The sequence below is a fragment of the Cavia porcellus genome, unplaced genomic scaffold (genome assembly GCF_034190915.1).
Source record: "Cavia porcellus strain 051 isolate PalLab524CR breed Dunkin Hartley unplaced genomic scaffold, mCavPor4.1 scaffold_4, whole genome shotgun sequence".
NCBI lineage: Eukaryota > Metazoa > Chordata > Mammalia > Rodentia > Caviidae > Cavia > Cavia porcellus.
The window spans coordinates 62466186-62488452 of NW_026947487.1; the positions used below are offsets into that span (position 1 = coordinate 62466186).

The window sequence follows — 22267 nt, forward strand, 5'->3', positions numbered from 1 at the left end:
TGCTTCAGCAGCCTGAGTCCTGGCTTGATGATGACAGTGCAGAATGTGGGGAACATGTAGTATGAGCAGGAAAGAAATCTTTTGGGGATATGCTGCTGAGACTTGAGGTCATGGTTAACAAGCTTAACCTGGCCTTTCCTGTCGGATACAGCATCCTGGTGGGAACGTCAAGCCAGTAGATGAGTGTACTTGTCTCCAGCTTAGGAGGAAGGTCCAGGCAGGAGATACAAATTATGGAATCCCTGACATACAGACAGTATCAAAGTCTTAGGTAATGAAACAAACAAGGGAAAATAGAGAAGAAAAGAAGGCCATAGTGTAAGACCTAGGGTCCTTAACATATAGAGATGATGAGAGGAAGAGGCAGAAAAAGGATCTGAGAAGGAGTGGACAGCGTGATGAAGGTGTTGGGAGAAGGGAAAGAAAATGCAGCAAAAAATACCAGTGATAAATGATGACCAACCCTGTGACAGCTTAACCAACACAAGAACTCAGAATTGACCAATGAATTTGGCAACAGGGAAGTCACTGACAATTCTATCAGTGGCAGTGTTTGCGGACTGGGAGGAGCAAAAGCCAAATTGGTTTTGGTTTAAAAGAAAATAAGAGGGAAAATATTGGGGCCACAACTATAGACGACTCTAAGAGCTTGTGCTGCAGAGGTAAGCAGAGAAACGAGACTGTAGCTAATAAGGTAAAAGGGGGCAAGATATTTTAAGTAGAGAGAAATAACAGCATTGCTTGTATACTTTAGGGAAAAGTAAAGAGGACTTAGGAGATAGAGAGAAAATCACTGGAGAAGCATCTGTGAAGAAGTAAGAAGAGATGAGATCCCGTGCATATAGCTTTGCAGAGAGGTAGCAGGATACCACTCTGTGTAACAGAGTGCGTGGGCATGGAGCCTTTCCCGTATTAAAATCAGAGGATTGCTTGGTTCAATTAAATTACTTCTCACCCACTTCCACTTACCCAAATAAGTGTTTCAGCAACGTAGGTTTACTTTTTGTCTTAGTTACTTTTTACTCATCGCTGAGACAAAACACCTGATGCCCAAATTTGGGAAAGAAAAGGTTGATTTCTTACAGTTTTTGGAGGTTTCAGTCCACATTCAGTTGGCTCCAAGGCAAGGTGGCATGGCAGAGCCACAGTTCATGGAGGCTGCAAACAGCAAGGCAGAAACTGGCAAGAGAGACAGACACACCTTCTTCCTGCCATTACAGTGTATGCTGGCTCCACTCCTATGTGGGTGTAGCACTGACAACATCGATCCAAGCTCCAGACTACAAACCAATCACAAATGCACAATGCAAACGCATGAGGCCTGGGGGCCACCAACATAAACCATGACACTCTTATAAATTATTTTTCCTTTTTATCTCAAACTTTATTCAAAGCTCTCCTAGCTCACTCTTCCAGCGCCTGCCAAGCTGTACACAGGAGAATAGGGTCAAGTTCTGAGACATTTCTTCTTCTGTCTTCTTCTGGAACCTGTCTCCTCTAGCTGGGAAGAAGAGAGATGAGAGGCGTTTTCCCCTTCACAGTTCCTCCCATTAGTGGGCATGGGGAGAGCCTAGTTCAGGTGAGTTGTCTTGGAAATGGTGGATTCCATATAGGTTTTCACAGAACCAGGTTCAGCTTCTCCCTGACCTCAGATGACCGGGGACCTCCCTCAAAACAACTGGAACATCTGTCCTGGGCCTGCATGTAGAGTCACTGCCAATCCTTTCTAGGTCAGACATTCATTTACATGGCCCAACAGTGTCAGAACACCCAGGGCCTTCTCTCCTGCTAATGCCATGCTCTGCTGGCTTCTCTTCTACATCACAGACAAGGACTCCAAACCCCTCCTCCTTCCTGCTGTAGTTTTCTCTATTGTCCTTTATCTGAAAATATTTTGTTCTTTCTGGATACTTATGACTCCCCTCAACCATGTTGTAAGAGTCATGAGGCTTAGGATGTTTTATGTTTGGTTCGCTATAAAATCCCCATGCCTTTAGTATCTAGCACCTGGGTGATATTCAGTATGTGTTGACTATGAAAGAGAAAGGAAGGAAAGAAGGAAGGAAGGAAGGAAGGAAGGAAGGAAGGAAGGAAGGAAGGAAGGGAGGGAGGGAGGAAGGAAGGAAGGAAGGAAGGGAGGGAGGGAGGGGAGGAGGGAGGGAGGGAGGGGGGAGAGAGAAAGAGAGAAAGAAAGAAAGAAAGAGAGAGAGAAAGAAAAAAGTACCTAACTTCCTCTTGAGCATATTGTGGGTAGACTGGAATACAAATCCAACAAATTTGTTGTCCCAAAAATTAGGCTTCTCTGCAGTACTCTTGACCTTATATAGTCCCTTTCCACATCGAACCTGGACTTGGCCATGTGGTTTGCTCTGGCCAATGGACCGTTAACAATAATGGCCTAAGTGGAAGCAAGACAAAGTCATCTCAGACCCTCCAACCCCAGTCAAGCCCCTAATGACTGTAGTCACAGACCCCATACCAATCTGGCACCCCACAGAAGCATGAGCAAATATAATGACTAGTGTTTCAAACTACTACATGTTGAGATAGTTTCTTAGACAAAAATAGGCAACTATTTCAGTACATAGCATTTTTTTGTCCCTTCCATCCTGATAGCACAAGATACTCCACAAAAGCACTTTCCAAGCAGCATTCGTCTCTCTTCTCAGCAGTATCCAAACTCAGAAGTCTAGAGCTTCAATAAAGCTCCGATTCCTCTTTGTGTGATCCCAACTGCAAAAGTCACTGTGGTAGTTGACACAAATTAGTTCCCAGAAACTGTACATACTACCCAAGATGAACTTATAGAAATAACCAGTGTTACTTACACATTTACTCTGCTGAGGCACAGGAGGGAGATTCACTCTGCCTTGTTTAAGAGTCCTAGGCCAGGGAACTCCTCCGTCTTTTCTATGAGGCACTGGAAGAGGCAAGGAGGGACAGATTCATAGCACAAACCCCTGGCCAGTATGCTCCAAAACCTTTCATCCTCCAGTGTCCCTGTGGATTCTGAAGCCCCTGGCCACTGCTGGATGTCACTGAGACCTGTCGTGCATTTATTTCTTCCTCAGTCCTGGAGGTGCCTGTTTCTCCCTCCCTCCAAGGAGAGATTTGTCTGGCAGTATCCACCAGGGAAAAATCACCTGCTAGCATCCTGACCCCAAGGAATTAAAAACATGGCCTGCAAGAGTGAGTGGACAGGACCTGCCATGCTGCCTCATACAGCTGCAATCCCAGCTCTCCAAGCCCCAGAGAAGGTACAATCACGACACACCAGAGCACATGTGGCCTCATTTTGCAAAGACCACCAAGCCCTGAGCCTTAAAACCCAAGCATTCAGTAGCCCAACAGGGGTCACCTTCCCCTTCCAACACTGCATACCCAAAGCAAACTACTGCAGCCTCCAACCGCAGATATTGAGTAGGAAATACTGGGAGGTGGCGAATGGCCAGGGAAGAGAAATACCTCAGAAATTTATGTCCCTTCCAATCCTCCATCCAGCTTTATTTCTCAAGAGCTCTCAAGCAGTGCAAGATAGCTCTGGACTTCCTCAGGAAAATCTTCAAATCAAAAGTCACATCCCAGAGACATTCAGATGTGCTATGTTTGAATAACTACATGGTGGTTTAAGAATCCAAATTTTTATGGAAAACAGTATTTCCAGTGTCTCTTGAGTTTGGGAAATGAATACCCATTTGGCATCTGTCAGCTGGAGTTAAGTGGTGGCTATCCCAGGCCACCACTGTTGCTATGAGTTATCCTGCCTTGCTCATTGACATCACTTAGAAGAAGCATACAAGCGTTTTATTCTGGGTCCTGAAGTCACTATGCAGCAGCCTTTTGCCTGCAGACACTTCAGCGTCAGCCCAGCTGCAGACCCATCATCTCCAAGGTCTCACCCTTCACAGCAGCTCGTATTTAGCCACTTGTGCTGTGAGGTGGGAGACATACATGTCTTGCCATTTCTGATTGATCCAGGACAAGTCTGAGAGACAGTGTATGTCTCTTGAATTAAGTTAGCAAATACTTTCTCAGGCTTCTATTTCCATATCACATCTCCCTCTCCTCAACCCTGTTTTGTCCACTTTCTTTCACAAGGATTGACCATAGTAAATATTTTGTACTTCTCATCTTAGCATAGCACTGACTTCCAGAGAACCTAACTTTTCCAAGGTCTCCAAAAACAGAAAGAGGCAGAGTCACAGTCTCCTGACTCTGAGAATAGTCTGGCTGGATTCCTCTTTGCAGATCACCCCAGAACTTCCATCTATCCTGGCCACCATAAAAATATGGATGTGTTATGTTATCATTTCCCTTAAAACTTAAGCCTAAAATGAAGATTTGCTTGTAGCTAGCATATTTGAGAAGAGAGCCCAGAATCAGGAGAGTGGCTCAGAGAGGAGGAAGAGACAGATCATGGCATGTTGTCATAACTGCTGCTATGGCAACCAGTTCTCTATGAGAGGTCTCCATGTCACAGCTATCCACTAGCAGAGCATTTATCCACCTGCTCCTGTCCCGTGTGGTTAAGGATCATTCCCCCACTTGAACACTAATCACTTACTGTGAACTCTGCTTGAGCATGAGCCATGCTGGCCCTACAATATCCAAGAAGGTCACAGCACAAAACGTGAAAACCCACCCCTGGCACAAAGAAGCTAACAACAGATCATTACAATGAGATATAAGACACAGTAGTAAAAGAACTGACAAGATTCAAAAGAAGCACAAGAAATGTGCTTAATTCAGCCAGTGGGGAGGATTCAAAAAGATAGCTGCACAAAGGAGACTAGTTCTTTGAAGGATGCATAGGAGTTCATCATGAGGCAGAAAGCACAGCACAAAGACAACACTATACAGTGTGTTTGGGTGCTATCAGTATTTTGGTTTTTCTAGTGCATAAAGATCAAGGAGAAGAGAGACTAAAGATGGAGACTAGACCTGAGAAGCTCTAATATTATTCTAAATATTTTAAACTTTTGTCCAGAAAGCAACATGCCTTCCTTCCTGGTAAGTGGCCCTGACGGGAGCGAGCAGCAATCAAGCCAAGAAGAGAACCAGCCATGGTGGAACTTATGGGGCTGAGCAACAAACAACCCACCCCACTTCCTGGTAAGTGGCTCTGGCACGAGCAAGTGTCAGGTGAGCTGAGACGAGATCCAGTCAGTGGCTCTCATGAGCCTACAGGCATGCGCTGAGAATCAAACATCCCATTTCCCCCAGTCCTGGGTTAGCAACTGGTGGCCAGAAGTCTGAGCGTCTCTTGGGAGGATGATAGTATGCAATATAGAAAATATGGGGAATTTCCTTCTATCTTCTCTTTGAAGACAAATGTTATTTTCACTGTTTTGCTTTGTTCTGATTGTTTTGCTCTATTCAGTATTCTCTTTTGATTGGTTTTATAATGTTCTGTTTTTGGTTTGATTTTGCTATACCTGATTGAATGGACAACTACTGTGAAGATAATGAGATAGGTACTCTGGTACCTGTTACTGTTATCCTGGCATCCTGCTGTGGAATTCTGTACCAATTTCACTGCATTGTCTCAACTGGCTTTGTTCTTTCTTGTGCTGTTATATTTTACTTCCTTCAAAAAAAACCAGTCATCTATAAATAAATAAATAAACTTTTGTCCAAAGGGTAATGTTTTATTTTATTTTTAAACTGTCATGCAGTAAAATTGACTTTTTCCTATTATACAGTTCTGAGAATTTTAATATATGAAATTCATATAACAACCATAATTAGGATACAGAACAGTTTTACAATCTCAAAAAACTCCTTTATATTCCACACACACACCCATCCCTAACCCCTGTATGTTGGTTACTTTTCTCTCTTTGCTGAGAAAAAATATCCAACATCCAAAGTTAAGGGAAGAAAGGTTTATTTAGAATACAGTTTGTGGAGGTTTCAACCCATAATCAGCTGGGTCCAAAGCAGGGTGTCATGATACAGAGGCAACACTGTAAGGGGCACAACACAGCAAAAGCAGTAACAGCAAAGGGGAGAAGGGCAAGTCTCTTTTCCTCCCTTAAACTGTATGCAGGCTATCCACTCACACCATCTTGGTGCCCTCCTCTTGAACAGGCTCAGGATGTTTAAAAAGTAAGGACCCGGGCTCCCCGCTGAGTTGCTTAATGAAATTTCTAAACTCTCAAGTTGACACAATGTATCAACCATCACACCTGGAAATCACTGATCTGTTATCCATGCCTATATTTTTGTCTGTCTGTAAATGTTATAAGAATGGTTAGCAAAGTGCCGGATATTTAACTCATTGGTGTAAGTGCCTACCTGGCATGCGTGAGGTCATGAGTTAGATCCACGGTATCAAAAAAAAAAAAAAAAAAAAAAAAATGGCTACCAATACCATTTAACCTTCCTTTTAAGACTGGCTTCTTTCACTCAATATAAAAGTTTTTAAATTTACCCAAGTATATCCTCTACCAATAGGAAAGCTTTTTTACAGTTGTGTAGTTTCCGTCATAGTTATTCCCCTGTTGGAGCCATTTCGGTTACTGTTGATTTGAGCAGTTATAAACAGGGTTATGGTGAACATTTGTCTACAATTCCATTATGAATGTAAATTTTCTTTTTTCTAAGAAAAATAGCCAGGAGTTGGGTTTCTGGGTCATATGTTAAGTGTACTTGAACTTTTCAAGAGTCTGCCAAACTGCTGTCCAGAATTGCCGCATCTTTTTTGCATTCTTACCAACAATGCATGAGAATTCCAGTTGCTCCGCACACTCATCAGCACATGAATGTGTTTTTTATGTCAGCCATTCTAATATGTAGGTAGCAGCTTGCACGGATTTTAAGTAAGAATGTAACATGATCAAATTTGGGAGAATAATAATAAAAAGCAAGAGAATGCGTTAGGAGAGTGACACAATAAGAGACCCTAGTGGCCTGAACTGAGCAGTAACAAAGGAGATAAAAGTGAAAGGGACAGATACTCAAGAGAAGACTACATGGGACTTGGGGTTGTGGAAGAGAGTTGAAAATGACTTTTGAGATTCCAGGTTATCAGGATCTCAAAGTCCCACAGAGAAGGCAAGCTGGAATTTCACTATGAGTAACTGGGGTGAGTTGGTGGAGTGTTGAGCAGCCTCCCTCCCCTGCTGGCAGTGAACCCCATTCAGATGATTGCACCAAACAGCTTGGTTTCACATACTAAATAAATTTACACCCTGCTGTGTGAGTGGAGATGTATTTGTCTGCCAGCCTGTGTTTGCAGAATTATAAGCCTGCCAATAGCCAGCATTCTGGGAGTGACCTACCCAGGTTGCAAACAAACCTGATATCCCAACAGTGAATCAGACAGGAGACTCAGATGTGAAGCAGCAGGAAAGCAGGGAAAAATCCCACCACACATCTACATGCATGCAGCCTCCTTCCAGAGAGTCTGAACTCCTGCAGGGTTTGGGGAAGTTTTTGCTGTTGATCTATTCAGTTGTTCTGTAATCCTGGGTGAGATAGTTTTGAAGCCCCAGATAAAATTAAATACAAATTCTAGGAAATAGAAATGCCAACTAAAAGCTGCCATGTTGATATGATAGTTAAAGCTTGCATTTAAGATGAGCTTGCATGCGTGGTGCTGAGGCTCTGATTACCAGAGCAAAGGAGAGTTTGGAAAAGCCACTCCATGGCTTCATCCTAAAACAGGATCCCAACATATGCTGTGGCCCAAGATAATGGAAGTGAGCAGAACTGGCCTTTACCATGAGAAAGAAATTCTGCAGAGTTCTCCAGAAATTCCCCTCTTCTTAGTTCTGTAACATATGTTCTTCTCTAAGAGCTCCAAATATTAATGTTTGCTTCAGAATTTTGTAAACTCCTTGTTTTTGCTTTTATCTGAGCCTCACAATGAATCTAGTACCCTGCTTTCCCATTTGAGTATTTGAGGTTCACTGGGGGTAAATTATTTATCCAAGTCCACACATCAGGTCAATGGCAGAATTGAGGCTTTCAGATTCTATATCCAAAATGAGTTCCAGTATACTTCATCACTATCTGTCCTGTGGAGTTACTGCAACCCCCAAAGTCATTTGGATGCCATGAGGCTGGTCCATCTGTTTGGTAAACTTCTGTTGGGTTGGCTGCTCCCACCTCTGCTCTCCCCAGTTGCAGCAGCCTTTTCTGCACAATGGGATACACCCTGCTCAATCTACTGCTGATGAGCCACAGCACACCTGACCCAAGGTGAGCCAATTAGAACTTGGATCAATCAATAAGAATCCCAGCCAAGAAGATCAAGTATAGGAACTGAGAAAGAATCAACAGGTTCTTTCTGGAAGTCTGCAACATATGACCTTTAATCACACTGTTTACTACATGGAATGGGAAACAGAGTCCATAAGGACAAAAAGTCTGAAGCCAAAGTATAGAAAAAGTCAAAGAAATGGAGATGGCAAAGCAGTTAGATGTCTTCTAAAACACAGGATCCATGGAAGTCAGTTTCAGTGTTCCCAGAGACTGGTTCTATGATATACTGAGGTTTAGGCATTCAGCTCTTCCATAAGTTAAGCTTGGCAATAAACACCCACCCTTTGCCCATTTTTCCTTAAGCTAGTGGGGGTTTTTATTTGTTTTCGTTTGATTTTTTTTTTTTGCATTGTGTAGAGGAAAAAATAAAAGGCCTGATGGATGCAGCTTCTCTTACTTTTCACCATGTGAATTATCTCATTTACTTGTATATTGTCTGCATCCTCTGCTATAGCACCAGCTCCCTGGGAGCAGGGTCCTTTCTTTTCAAAGTGATAGCCTCAGTGCCTAGCACTGTACTGGAACACTGTCTGCTTTCAAGATATCATCAGTCAGCAAATCAGTAAATGAATACATTGGATAGAGACTCCTATGTCCTCCTATGTCGTCTTATAGAGTGGAAAGCTGAAGTCAGAGAAAGAAGGTATGGACTAAGATCCCATAACTTTTTTTTTTATTTAAAGAAAGAAAAAATAAAACAGAAAAAGGGTAGAAATAATACATAATTTCAAAGAAAAAATAAACAGTAAGAAATTTCTAGTTGGTAATTACATATTTTCCTCTTATAAATAGTTGTTCAAGTTACAAAAGTGAAGCATACAAAGTGGACATTCAAACAGCGAGACTGCAAAAAGTTCTGTTCAAGTATCCAACAAAACTTAGTAATATGGCTATCCTATACACTTAAACATACATGCAGTTATCCATACCTTCATATATGTTAAGATTAAACAAAACAAAGCAAGCTAAAATCACTCTGAACAAAGAATAATAGTGTTGCTGTATTTCACATCATGACACTACGGGACCAGCAGTGGGTACTGTAGTCTCTTTTTCTTCAAAGTAATTTGTTCATTTCATCATGTGTTATAAGATCAGTTCTCATAAACTCTTTATAAGTTCTATGCATAAATAGTCTCTACATGTATTTCTATCCTTTTTATGTTAGAGGGAGAAACAAAACAAAGCAAGACAAAACAAAACATATTCCTATAAAAACATGAAATGAAAAAGTCATATAAAACCACAGTAAGGTGTTCTACAATGGTTACAAGGTGTTCTACAAGGTGTTCTATGTGTTGTCTCTTGTTATCTTCAATAGAATTGTCTATATCATCAGGCATAGTATAATTGAATATAGCTGTACATAACAATATTAATAAAAACAAAACATTGTAGACAGTGTAAAACTTCAAAAGCAGATAATAATCAAACCAGAGTGGGTATCCTAGTGAATCTTGTCATCTTCAGTATAGTTGCCTGTACTCTCAGACTTGATACTACAATCATAATAGTTTTGAATAAAATCTGCTGATATCAAACAGCAATCTAACAAACAAGATTCAACTAAGATCAGTCATGGTAAAGCAGTATAAATTATACAGAGCCTTAGATTAAGTCAATAGGAAACTAAGGATGGTTACAACACTATATCCTGCAATTTTTAGGATAGCTGTCTGAACCCTCAGATCTAGCACAAGTAGACAAACTGGGACAGAATATAATCTATCTAAACAGAGTGGTGTGAGTAATGTGGATTTTAAATCCTGATACACTATTAACAATATTCTCTGCCTCCTTTTTTTAGACTATTTCTCCCCTTTCACTCCCACAGGGTGCACTGTGTATTTTTGGGTCCCACCAACTCCCTCAGTTTTTAGATGGGGAGGAGGCAACCTGCTACTTACCTAAGTGATTCCGAACCTTCTCCCTCCTGGATTTGATCTCAAGTTGTATTCCTTTACCTAAAAAGCCTGTCTTTCCAACCTATCTGCAGGTGCTGGTCAAGTTGCCTCTATTACTCTCTGGTTCCCTGTCACATACAGAATTGTTTTCTCATATTTGATTTTTGGTCCAGAAACTTTTCCAGGTTAATTATATTTTCTATATAGAGCATCTTGGTGGACCTTGCCTCCTGATCTACTCTGCCTGTGTATCATTTTTTTTAAGTTTATAAGGCCATCTATGTTAGCGATTATAGCTAACCTTCTCTGCCTCATTCCTGTTGTGTTATTTTTCTGCCATTAGTTGTCTGCTTTTCTCCTTCATTCCACTTTCTTCTCCATTCATTGAGGCATCTGTGAAAAGTGGCAGATAGATAAGCAGCAGAATACAGAGGCTCCCTGAGATAGACAACTCAGATGCTGGAATAAAACATCGTGGGGAGGTCTGGACAGAGGAAGATGGATCCTCTTGACCCAGCAAGAAACTAAAGGGAAAAGAACTGGTCAAACATGCAGTCCTGGGCCACCATTGGAGCAGCTAAGATTAGCGGACACAGTGCCCTCGCCACAGTGCCAGAAGTCACGCAGCCTCAACTCACCACGCCACTCGAATTCCTGGCTGCAATAGAGCCACCCAAACTCCTGCTGCTTTGACCCAGCTGCGTGAGCTCCCACCGCTGCAACTCACTGGAACCATGGTTGCACTGAAGTCAGAGGTCAAGAGCCCAACAGAGAATGGAGCTGGCAAGAGACCTGCATTGACCTGTGGTTGACTGACCCGGAGGGGAAGGGCCAGCATATGCCACCCCTGTTTGCACCTCAGTGACCAGTAGCAAATGAGAGGACAGAAATCCCTAGCCAGCATGCTTCAAAAGAACCATAACCAACAAAGAAAGGGGCTGCGATCTCCTCTATACACCAGTTTGAAGAAACCAAAAACATGACAAGAGAAAGATACAAGAAAAGGTCCCCAGCCCCCATCCCTGAAAATGCTGATCCAGGAGAGGTAAATACAAAAGAGACTGAGGGGATCAAACATGCAATATCAGACACGGCATCAGTGGACATAAAGAGATATCTTTGGGACCTCATAGATAAGCTCAAAAGTGAAATATTTAATCAGGTAAAGCAAGATATAAGTAGATTAATAAAAGAAATGCTAAGCACCTCTCAAGAAGATACAGATGGAAGAATGGAGGAACACAAAAATATGAGAGAAACATTTGATGACGAATATAAAGAAAACCTAGAATACATGAAGCAGGCTCAAAGAGATTATCAGGAAATAAAAAACTGCACTGAAAGCTGGCAAAACTGCTTGGAAGAAACTAAGGATAGCTTCTGGGAGAACATGGTGGATAGATAGCAGCAACTTTGGATGCTCTCTGAGAAACCGCACTTAAAATCCAGGAATGGTGCCGGGCTAGAAATCCTAAGAAAGGAGAGATATACTTTGCTGACCCAGGAATGAACCAAACTAAGAGAAAGCAACTGAAAATGCAATCCTGGTGATATAGCAGGACAGATAAGGTCTCGGTGCAGAATCTGGACCCTGCGCCACAGGAAGCTGCGATTTGAATTTCCTGCAGCCGCTGCTGCATCCCAATCGGTGCAGCAAGGAGAGAGGTCTGAAAGCCCTGAGAGTGGGAAGCAGTGAATGGAGTTGAGAGCAGGACTGGCCAAGAGCTCTGCATCGACGTGCAGTGAGTGAGTGGATCGGGGACTCTTCCATAGAGTAGGAGGCTTCAGCCAAGGGCATACTGGGACCGGGCAGACTAGCCAGAACAGATTGTTGCAGTGACTTCAGTCACATATGCCCTTCTCAAGCGGGATTGGTGGGGAGTGCCTGGCCTGCATGATGCCACTGACTAAAACCCAGTAGACTAGCCCAAACCAGGTCCCACTGCCTGGAGGCGCACCCTAGGAGTGAAGCCTTCAGTAGGTTGACCTGGAGGGGCGGGTCCAGCATAGGCTGCCCAGGTCTCTGTCTCCCTAGTACACTGCAGTGGGCAGGAACACCTAGCCAGCGCAATTCAAACAAACTGTAACCGACAAAGAAAGAACCTGGGCCTCCTATATTCGCTTGTATAAAAGGAACAAAAAAATATGGGAAGAGGGAGCAACAAGAAAGGGCCCTTGGCCCCCAATCCTGAGAAACATGCAATATCAGACACAGCACCAATAGACATAAAGCACTGTCTCCAGAGCCTCATAGATGAGTTCAGGAATGAAGTTATTAATGACCTGAAGCAAGATATAAGTAGAATAGTTAGATAAATGCTAAACCCCACCCAAGAAAAAACAGATGGAGGAATGGAAGAACAGAAAAAAAAGGGAGAATTGTTTGATGGAGAAAATAGAGAAAACATAGAATACATGATGCAGGTTCAAAGAGATTACCAGGAAACTAAAAACTCTATTGAAAACTGGCATAAGAGCTTGAAAGAAACTAAGGATAGATTATCTGAACTGGAGGGCAGATTTGTAATATGGGAGCATGAAATGAAAAACTTCTTAAAAATGACAAAAAAACAAACAGCAGCAATACAAAGGCTAGAAGATGATAAGAGGATCTATAACTTAAGAATTAAGAACATAAAAGAAGTAGGGACACAAACAAATGGACTACAAAAGCTATTCACAGAAATAATCCAAGAGAATTTCCCTAATTTAGCAAATGGTAAAGATATTCAGATGCACGAGGCATACAGGACCCCAGCCACCTACAACCCAAACAGAGCTACACGCAGGCATATAATAATCAAAATTCCAGAAATCCAATATAAGAACAGAATGTTAAAAGCCATCAGACACAAGAAACAGATCACTTACAAGGGAACACCCATCAGAATTACAGCAGACTTCTCAGCAAAAACCATCAAATCACAAAGAGCGTGGGGGGAAATAATTCAAGCTTTGAAAGATAATAACCTCCAGCAAAGATTGATATATCCTGCACAACTGTCCCTAGAAATTGATGGAAAAACAAGGTACTTCTGGGATAAAGAGTAACTAGGGAAATTTGCAACCACCAGTTCAACTTTACAGAGAATACTGCAGGATATTCTAAAAAAGGAAAATACCAAGATTCCAGAAATAGTGGCAGAGAGGCCACAATGAATGGAGCAGAAAGTGAAATGAAGAAGACCACCTAACAACAAACGACAGAAAAAGAGATCAACAGAAATGAGGCAGAGAAGATCAGATGGTAGGAACAGCCATTTTGGAGAAAACAATATTTCATAATGGCTAGTGCTGATTTAATATCATCTTGTTTTGAAGTCCCATCAAACTTGTATTCTTCTGTCTCCATCGGTCTTAAAAGGTTGCAACTTATTAGATTTTATTATAAATGATAATATAAGTAAAAATTTTTATAGACAAGGAGATTATACAGAAACCATTGTTTATTTTCTGTTAATTGGTTCTAAATATCCTGTAATAATGTCATTCTCTTGAATGGTTTTATAGTGTCTTGATATGTTTGGTGCTACAGTATACGAAGTTATACTCAAAAATTTCAAGGAAAGAGACACTATGGTAACTATTTTTATGTCAGGATATCTTGTGGTGAAACACTATTTTGCTTAAAAGGTTATGTTTTGACCTGCACTGTTCTGTTATGCCCTCTTTTATCTCAATCCCTTTTTTAATTATTTATTTTTTTCTTTTTATTTTTTTAATTAAGGGAAAAATAAATAAAAAATAGCAGGATACATTATAGTAACCTACTTTGATTTCCTATTAGCTTGATTTGAAATCATGTATTGCCCTCACCATCTTGTTTTGACTGATTTTCCTCTATTCTGCTTTGCTTGATAGTACCAAGTTCGAAAGTATAGGCAAAACTGTGAAGACTATAAGATTCATTATGACGCCCATCCCAGTTGACTGTTATCTTCTTTTAAAGTCCTGTAATGTCTCCAATGCTTTTGTTTTATTCTTTACTGGTTTGTTCAATTTTATTATAACTGTCAATTCTTCTTAAAATAACAAAAGGCAGTATGGTAACCATTGTTGATCACCTTGTATTTTGCTTTTACAGTATCTATTATGTCCATCATTTTGATTTGACTGACTCTGTTCTGATATGTTGCATTTGGTTTTACTCTCTTCAAAAAAAGTAATAAGAACTGTGGGAGTAATAAAACCCAAAATGTGTAATTGTCATTGTACAAAAGAAAAGAAAAGAAAGTGCTCTAAAGGTTATAACTGCATATATGTTTAAGTGTATAAGATAGATAACCATATTGAGTGTTTTTTGGATCATTGAACTATTTGCACAATCATTGTTTGAAAGTACACTTTATATGCTTTAATTTTGTAACTTGAACAATTATTTCTAAGGTGAGAATATGTAATCTATTAACTAGTGATTTCTTACTGTTTATTTTTTAAATTTTGTATTACTTGTACCCTTTTTCTGTTTTTTTTTTCTTTTTCTCCTTAAATAAAAAAAAAGAAAGAAACTAAGGATAGACTATCAAAACTTGCAGACAGGTTTACAATGGGTGATCAAGAAAGGAAAAATTTCTTAAAAATAAGAAGGAAACAGGCAGTAACAACACAGAAGCTAGAAGACTACAAGAGGATTCTATAACTCAAGAATAAAGAATGTGAATGAAGAAGCAGGCATAAAAACAGGAAATACAAAGGCTAGTCACAGAAATAATTAAGAAAAACTTCCCAAGCATAGGAAAAGGAAATAATATTCAGATGTATGAGGCATACAGAACTCCAGCCACCTACAACCAAAACAGAGCTACACCCAGACATATAATAATCAAGATCCCAGAAATTCAATATAAGAACAGAATATTAAAAGCTGTAAAAGAAAAGAAACAGATCACCTATAAAAGAAAACCCATCAAAATCATGGCAGATTTCTTGACACAGACCATCAAATCAAGAAAAGCTTGGAGTGAAGTATTCCAAGCCCTGAAAGAAAATAACCTCTAACTCAGATTGATATACCCTGAAAAACTGTCTCTAGAAATTAATGGAGAAACAAGATGCTTCCAAAACAAAAAGGAACTGGGGGAATTGTGCTCACCAATCCAAACCTACAGAGAATACCAAAGGACATTCTAGAGAGAGATCCCATAATGCTTTTGCAACTGATCTGAAACTGAAATATAGACCTCTCCCCTCCACATCCAGTGTTGGGGGATAAAACGCTAAAACAGAAGTAGGGTCAGCCACTAGGTATCAGCCAGCCCTGGAGCTTCTAAGAGCTTTCCTTGTGCTAGTTTATTTAAGCCTCACACATGCCTGGAAAGATGGGGTTAGATAAGAAAGTAGAAGTCTTGGTATTGTACAATCCTTCCTGTGTTCCACATTTGGTACATAACATTGTAGTCATTCTATAGCTTTTTGTCTGTAATTTATATCTTTTTGCTTTAAAATTGTGCATGTACCAGTGCTTTAGTGCTTCCTCTAGCAGCTCAGGATCCCCTGGGACTTTCCCTGCCTATACTAGTTCACCAACCCATACTATCTGTCTTACTTGTCAAAATGTATCATGTACTCTATGATGCCATTTAAAAGTGAATGTGTGCTCATGTTAACAATTCCTATGAAAGGTACATGGCATTTGCACTTAGCAGAGGATATACAAGGATCCTGCTGCCCACCTCACTGCCAGCTCATAGGAGTGACTGTAAGGTGGAAATGTAGCATTGTGGTAAACCAGTGGAGGTGACCTTTTAAAACAGAGGCCATTTGGTCCCATCTCATAACAAATACTTGTTCTACAAATACAGCTAGTCAGCTTGTTTCCTGGGACACAGAACAGAGCCCATAAGGGAAATCAATAAATGAATGGATTAGATATAGAAACAAAGCATTAAACATAGGGTCACAACCCCACTCCACCCTTTGCTATCTTTGTGCTTTGGACGGGTACTATGCTTCTGTAAATGCTATTAAGTTTTTAAAAATGAAGACAATAATACTATCTTATTAAAATGTCATCTAGCAAAATTCTTGTAATAAAAATAAGCAGGAAATAACCACAGTAGATTTTGGACTATGTACAAGTATTTGTTTTCAACTCTTAACTATAGCCAGACCTGTGCTAAGTGTAGAAACCAGGCATGGCTGCTGTCCTTTCTGACTTTGAGTTTGAAAAGGCAGAGACCGCAGCATCCCCTATAAATGCTGCTGGACTCTAAGAATGAAAGACATTTCAGCAAAGGTTAATTGGTTAAATTTATTAACCACTAGAAGAGGAATTTCCACTTGGCAATTAAGTTTGCAAATATTGTACAACCTTATAGAGTGTATTTCTCCAAATTAATGTGTTCTTTTTCATGTAATAATCAATTAGTGGGTGTTTCAGTTGCCTAATTAGCTTTGCATGTAAATTAATCTCTGCATATTGAAATAGTAAACCCAGCCTTGTAATGTCGGCTTGTTTATGAGATAAATCAAATTACTATAGCCCCAGAAAAGGTTCTTGGTTTTGAGAGTTACCAAAAGTAAAGTTCTCTTAGCTGTCTGAGCATGGGGGCTTAGGGAGGATTTGGCACATAATAACCAGGCTGATTATATTTACCCATAGAGAGGACTAAGTGTCAGTTTTTATTTCTGCTCTTAGGCAAAGCTGCTTGTCGAGTGATTAAATTCTCTAAGCTATTTAGATCTCGTGTTCAGATCTCATAGTACTGAGGAACAAAAGACATGTTTCCTATTCCCTAAGCAGAAGTGGGACTTGGGAGGTGGAACCCATTCCCTGCTTCATTAAAGATACTGGGAAGTGAAAGGAGGTGAATTCATAACCAGTTCTGACCCTGCAATCCAAAGGAAGTCCCAGCTCCTCTAAGCCTGGGCTAGTGACAGTGACCTGTTATCTCGAGAGACCCTGAAACACAATCCTGAACACAGAGGAAGGGGAGATACAATCAGAAGTAAAGGCATAAGTGAATGTAAAACACAAATAAATACCCAAAGCAAAGGACAAATACTATATACATTTAGTTATATGCAGAATCCACAAAATTGAACTCATTGAGGCAGAGAGTAAAAAGGTTGGTCCTAGAGGCTGGGGAAGAGAAAGGGAATGAAGTAATAGTAGTGAAAAATTATAAAATCTTAACTAGGGGGAAGTAAGTTAGAGGTTTATTTTGTTTTCTATTCCCTTTTTTTTTTCTTTTTTCAGCTCAATTGCACAGCATACTGAATATAGCAATAATTAACTACTGTGCATTTAAATTTTACTGTGAGTAAATTTCAAATGTTTGATCACAAAAAATGTTAAAAATTTGAGAAGATGAATATGTTAATTAGCTAGATTTAATCATCTCCATGTAATAAAAAAAAATCATAGCATCACTTTGTACTCCATGATTATATACAACTATAATTTGCCAATTAAAATGAAAGGACAAAAAGAAAGGGATGGATTTGAGTGATCCAAGCCAAGAATTGATGAGTCCAGGTTTCTAGTTCCCACCTCCCTCTCTATACAAAACACTCTTCTGAAAATTCAGACCTCTGGGAACTACAGGAGAATGAGCCCATATTTTGTTATATTTAGGAATCACGCCCCCCTCCATCCTTAAGGTCCTAACAGTATTCTCAAGTCATTGAGAAATTAGTTTTCACACTTCTTTATTCACAGGGCTGCCTGGGAATGCAAAGTGACATTGTAGCCAAGAGTTCTCTGTCTAGACTCTTCACTCAGAACCCCATGACCTTCACAGGAGCAGGGGAAACTTCTTTAAGGAACCACAAGTTCTAGAAACAAGCACCAGAGCCTCGTGAATGACCCAATGACATTTACAAGGGGTTATCAAAATAGACAATGAAAATGTTTAAATAACCACATTTTTTACAGTAAAAGACACTTTGCCATTAATCCCCCTTCAAAATATGCCCCCCTTGGGCTGGGGATTTAGCTCAGCAGCGTAAGCACCTGCCTTGCAAGTACATGGTCCTGAGTTCAACCCCCAGTACCAAAAAAAAAAAAATGCCCCCTCACCTTGAACACATTCATCCCAGTGTTCTCTGCCACTTTCCCAAGAAGTTCTGGAAGTCTTCTTTCGTGTCTTTATGAGGTGTGATCAAACACAGAGAGAATGCCACTGCTGAATGCCATCCAACAGAAAGGCTGACTCGTAAAAACGTTACCCTATGCCCTCATGCTCCTTATTTGCCAGATCTGGCACCATGTGACTTGTGGCTGTTCCCCCAAAGTCAAAATAACCATGAAATGTAACTGTTTCAGATCAGTTCAGGACATTGAAGCCACTACAACAGTGCAATTTGGCGCAGGTACCTGAGGGCTAGAATGCTCTGCTTGAGATCTAGGGAAAATAAGCCCTCTCTTTCCACCTGCTTTGGAATTTGGTTTCCTGGCTCTGAGCTTCCAAAGCTGGTGTTTGCGCTGTGCTGTGGAACTCAGCACAGTCTGCTGTGCAGTTCTGATATGGGAAACGGGAAGGCATGCCCAGCTCAGGTGGAGGTGCCGATGGCAGGATCCAGCCGCACAACACACAGCGGCTGTCACATGGACCGTGCAGCCAGACCCAAGGTTTTCTGCAGGAACCACAGACAGTGAAAACTGTTTCTGTAACGCAGCTCTCTGCTCTACTCAAGGACAGGATGCACAGCCTGGCCTCTTTTCAAGTTGCTAACTAACCAGTTTACCACCTTCTTCCTCTGCCTAGTACACACACACAAACACACATACACACACCCCTACCAAATGCACACAAGATCCACTGTTCTCAGATTCTCTGTCTTTTTCTCCTCTCTCTTTTCAGCCCTTGTTTATAAATCTTGCTCTTTTGGTCACTGCCTACTTTCCCTCTCTAGGATGAGTAAGCGCTGTGTTTGGCTGAGCCCTAGGGATGGTTTCTGGAATATTAGACTTTCAGTTTTAACACTAAACATGTGAGGCATGGTGGCACATCCTTGTAATCCCAGATCTTGGGAGGCTGAGGCAGGAGGATTGCTGTGATTTTGAGGTCTTTGTGGGCTGCAAAGTAAATTCAACGCCTGCATAATAGAGCCCTGTCTCAAAAAGACAAAACAAAATAAAACCAATTAGTCTCAGGCCAACCAGCACAAGTTACTCACCTTATCCCTCCCATATGAGCAAATCTCTGGAAAAATGCCTCAAGTCATGACTTGAAACAACTTACCACGCAACATTCTTAAAACACTTATGGGGGCTTCCTTTGGTAGTGCTTTTACTAGAATTAGAAAGAAACGGTGAAGATTAGCATGGTGCCTACACAAAGAGAAGAAGCAAATTTGTGAATCATACTTTTATAGAAATAGGAAAATGTAATAAGTGCTCAATACATAGCAGCCACTATTATTGTCGCTATTGTATTTGGGTTAGAAGTGCAATGTCACTTCCACCCTGAAGATATCCCTCCCTATGCCACGTGCCCATAGTGCAGCGGTGCCCCCTCAAAGGTTGTTTGTGAATGGTCAAATTGCATCACTTCTTTTTCTTTTACTTTCTAGCACATGCCAAACCAATGCTTTACTACTGAGCTATGCCCACAAGCCCATCAAACTGCATCATTTCCTGAAAAACTTCTTAAAAATAACAAAGAAACAAACAGCAATAATACAAAGACAAGAAGATGATAAGAGGATCCATAACTTAAGGATTAAGAACATAAAAGAAGAAGTAGGGACACAAACAAATGAACTACAAAAGCTACTCACAGAAATAATCCAGGAGAATTTTCCTAATTTAGCAAAAGGTAAAGATACTCAGATGTATGAGGCATACAGGACCCCAGCTACCTACAACCCAAACAGAGCAACACCCAGGCATATAATAATAAAAATTCCAGAAATTCAATACAAGAACAGAATATTAAAAGCTGTCAGAGACAAGAAACAGACCACTTACAAGGGAGCACCCATCAGAATTACAGCAGATTTCTCTGCACAAACCATCAAATCACGAAGAGCGTGGGGGGAAATAATTCAAGCTTTGAAAGATAATAATCTCCAGCCAAGATTGAGATATCCTGCACAACTGTCCCTGGAAATTGATGGAAAAACAAGGTGCTTCCAGGATAAAGAGGAACTGGGGGAATTTGCAACCACCAATTCAACTCTAAAGAGAGTATTGCAGGATATTCTAAAAAAAGAAAAATACAAAGAATCCATAAATAATGGAGGCCACAACGAATGGAGCAGAGAACAAAGTGAAGAAGACAAACTGACAGCTACTGACAGAATAAGAGCTCAACAGAAATGAGGCAGAGAAGATTGGATGATAGGAACAGCCATTTTGGAGAAAATGACATCTTAATAGGTAATACTGATTTAATATCATCTTGTTTTGAAGTCTCATCTAGCTTTTGTCCTTCTGTCTCCAATGGTCCAAATAGGTTGTATCTTACTAGATTTTATTATGTACGATAGTATAAGCAAAAACCTTTTAAAGACAAGGAGATTATACAGAAACCATTGTTCATTTTCTGTTAGTCAATTCTAAATACTCTGTAATGCTGTCATTCTCTTCAATGGTTTTACATTGTTTTGATATACTTAATGCTACAGTATACGAAGTTGTACTCAAGGATTTCAAGGAAAGAGATAATATGGTAACTACTTTTAGGTCAGGATTATCTGGTGGTGAAACACTATTCTGCTTAAATGGTTATGTTTTGATCTGTGCTGTTTCGTTGTTATGCCCTCTTTTATCTCAATCTCCACTCCATTATTTACTTTTTTATTTTTATCCTTTTAATTAAAGGAAAAAATAGCAGGATATATTATAGTAACCCACTTTGACTTTCCATTACCTCGATTTAAAGCCCTGTATTACTCTCACCATCTGGTTTTTAACTGATGTTCCCCTATTCTGTTTTGCTGGATAGTATCAGGTTCGAAAATTTAGGCATCAGCTGTGAAGATAATGAGATTCATTATAACGCCCATTCTTGTTGACTTTTATCTATTTTTGAAGACCTACAATGTCTCCAATGTTTTGGTTTTGTCGGTTTTATTCTTTACTGTTTTGTTCAATTGTATTGTAACTAACGATATAGGCAATTCTATTAGAGATAGCGGGAGGCATTATGGTAACCATTGTTGATCACCTTGTATTATGTTTTCACATTATCTATTATGTCCACCCTTTTGACTTGACCGATTCTGTTCTGTTATATCACATTTGGTTTTACTCTCTTCCAAAAAAGTAATAAGAACCATGGGAGCAATGAAACCCAAAATGTGTAATAGTCATTGTACAAAAGAGAGGAAAAGAAAGTGCTCTATACTATATAACTGCATGTATATTTAAGTGTATAAGATAGAAAATATCACAGAGTTTTATTGGATCATTGAACAGAACTGTTTGCAGTATCATTGATGGAATGTCCACTTTACAAGCTTTAATTTTGTGACTTGAACAATTATTTCTAAGATGACAATATGTAATCCATTAACTAGTGATTTCCTACTGTTCATTTTTTTTCTGCAAATCTGTATAACTTGTACCCTTTCTCTGCTTTTTTTTCTTTTCTCCTTAAATAAAATTTTAAAAAAAAACTGCATCATTTCCATTCAACGAAACTCACTGGGCCCCTACCAAGGCACCAACACCTGTAGGGGCTCAGAAAATGATATCCTAAAGGATGCGCATGACATGCTGAATACTTAGAACTAAACAAGCAGCCTTAAGGTCTCTCTGACCATCCCTCAGCCCTCTTCCATCTCTGCATCCTCTTTCCCTCCCTGAGCAAGGTGCAGGGAGGGGCTTTCTCGGAAGTTCCCTTATCAGACCAAGGCCATTCCTCCATAAGGAAAGTAATTGGGGTCATCTCCTGATGACAAAGCAGAGAAGATGAACTCATAGAAAAAAGATCAAAGCTTTGATAGCTGGCCCAGAGGAACTTCACCACAAGCAACCATCTGTTCCTCGCAGGACTTTACATAGAGACTGCATTTGTGTACCAAGACAGATTGTTCACCATGAGTTGCGCCCACCCTCCTCTGACCTGTACCTCCCACAGAGGATCCCAGGCCCCTGTCCTGTTCTGTCACCACACCCTCTACTTCTTCCTATAGTTCAGAATGCT

At 40.3% G+C, this 22267-nt stretch overlaps 1 non-coding gene across 1 annotated transcript; it reads left to right on the plus strand.

The window, feature by feature from the left end:
- Nucleotides 1–19386: 19386 nt before the first annotated feature.
- Nucleotides 19387–19488, plus strand: LOC111753899 (U6 spliceosomal RNA). Its single transcript, XR_002788667.1, has one exon. It is a non-coding gene; the product is annotated as a U6 spliceosomal RNA (small nuclear RNA).
- The last annotated feature ends 2779 nt before the right edge of the window (nt 19489–22267 follow it).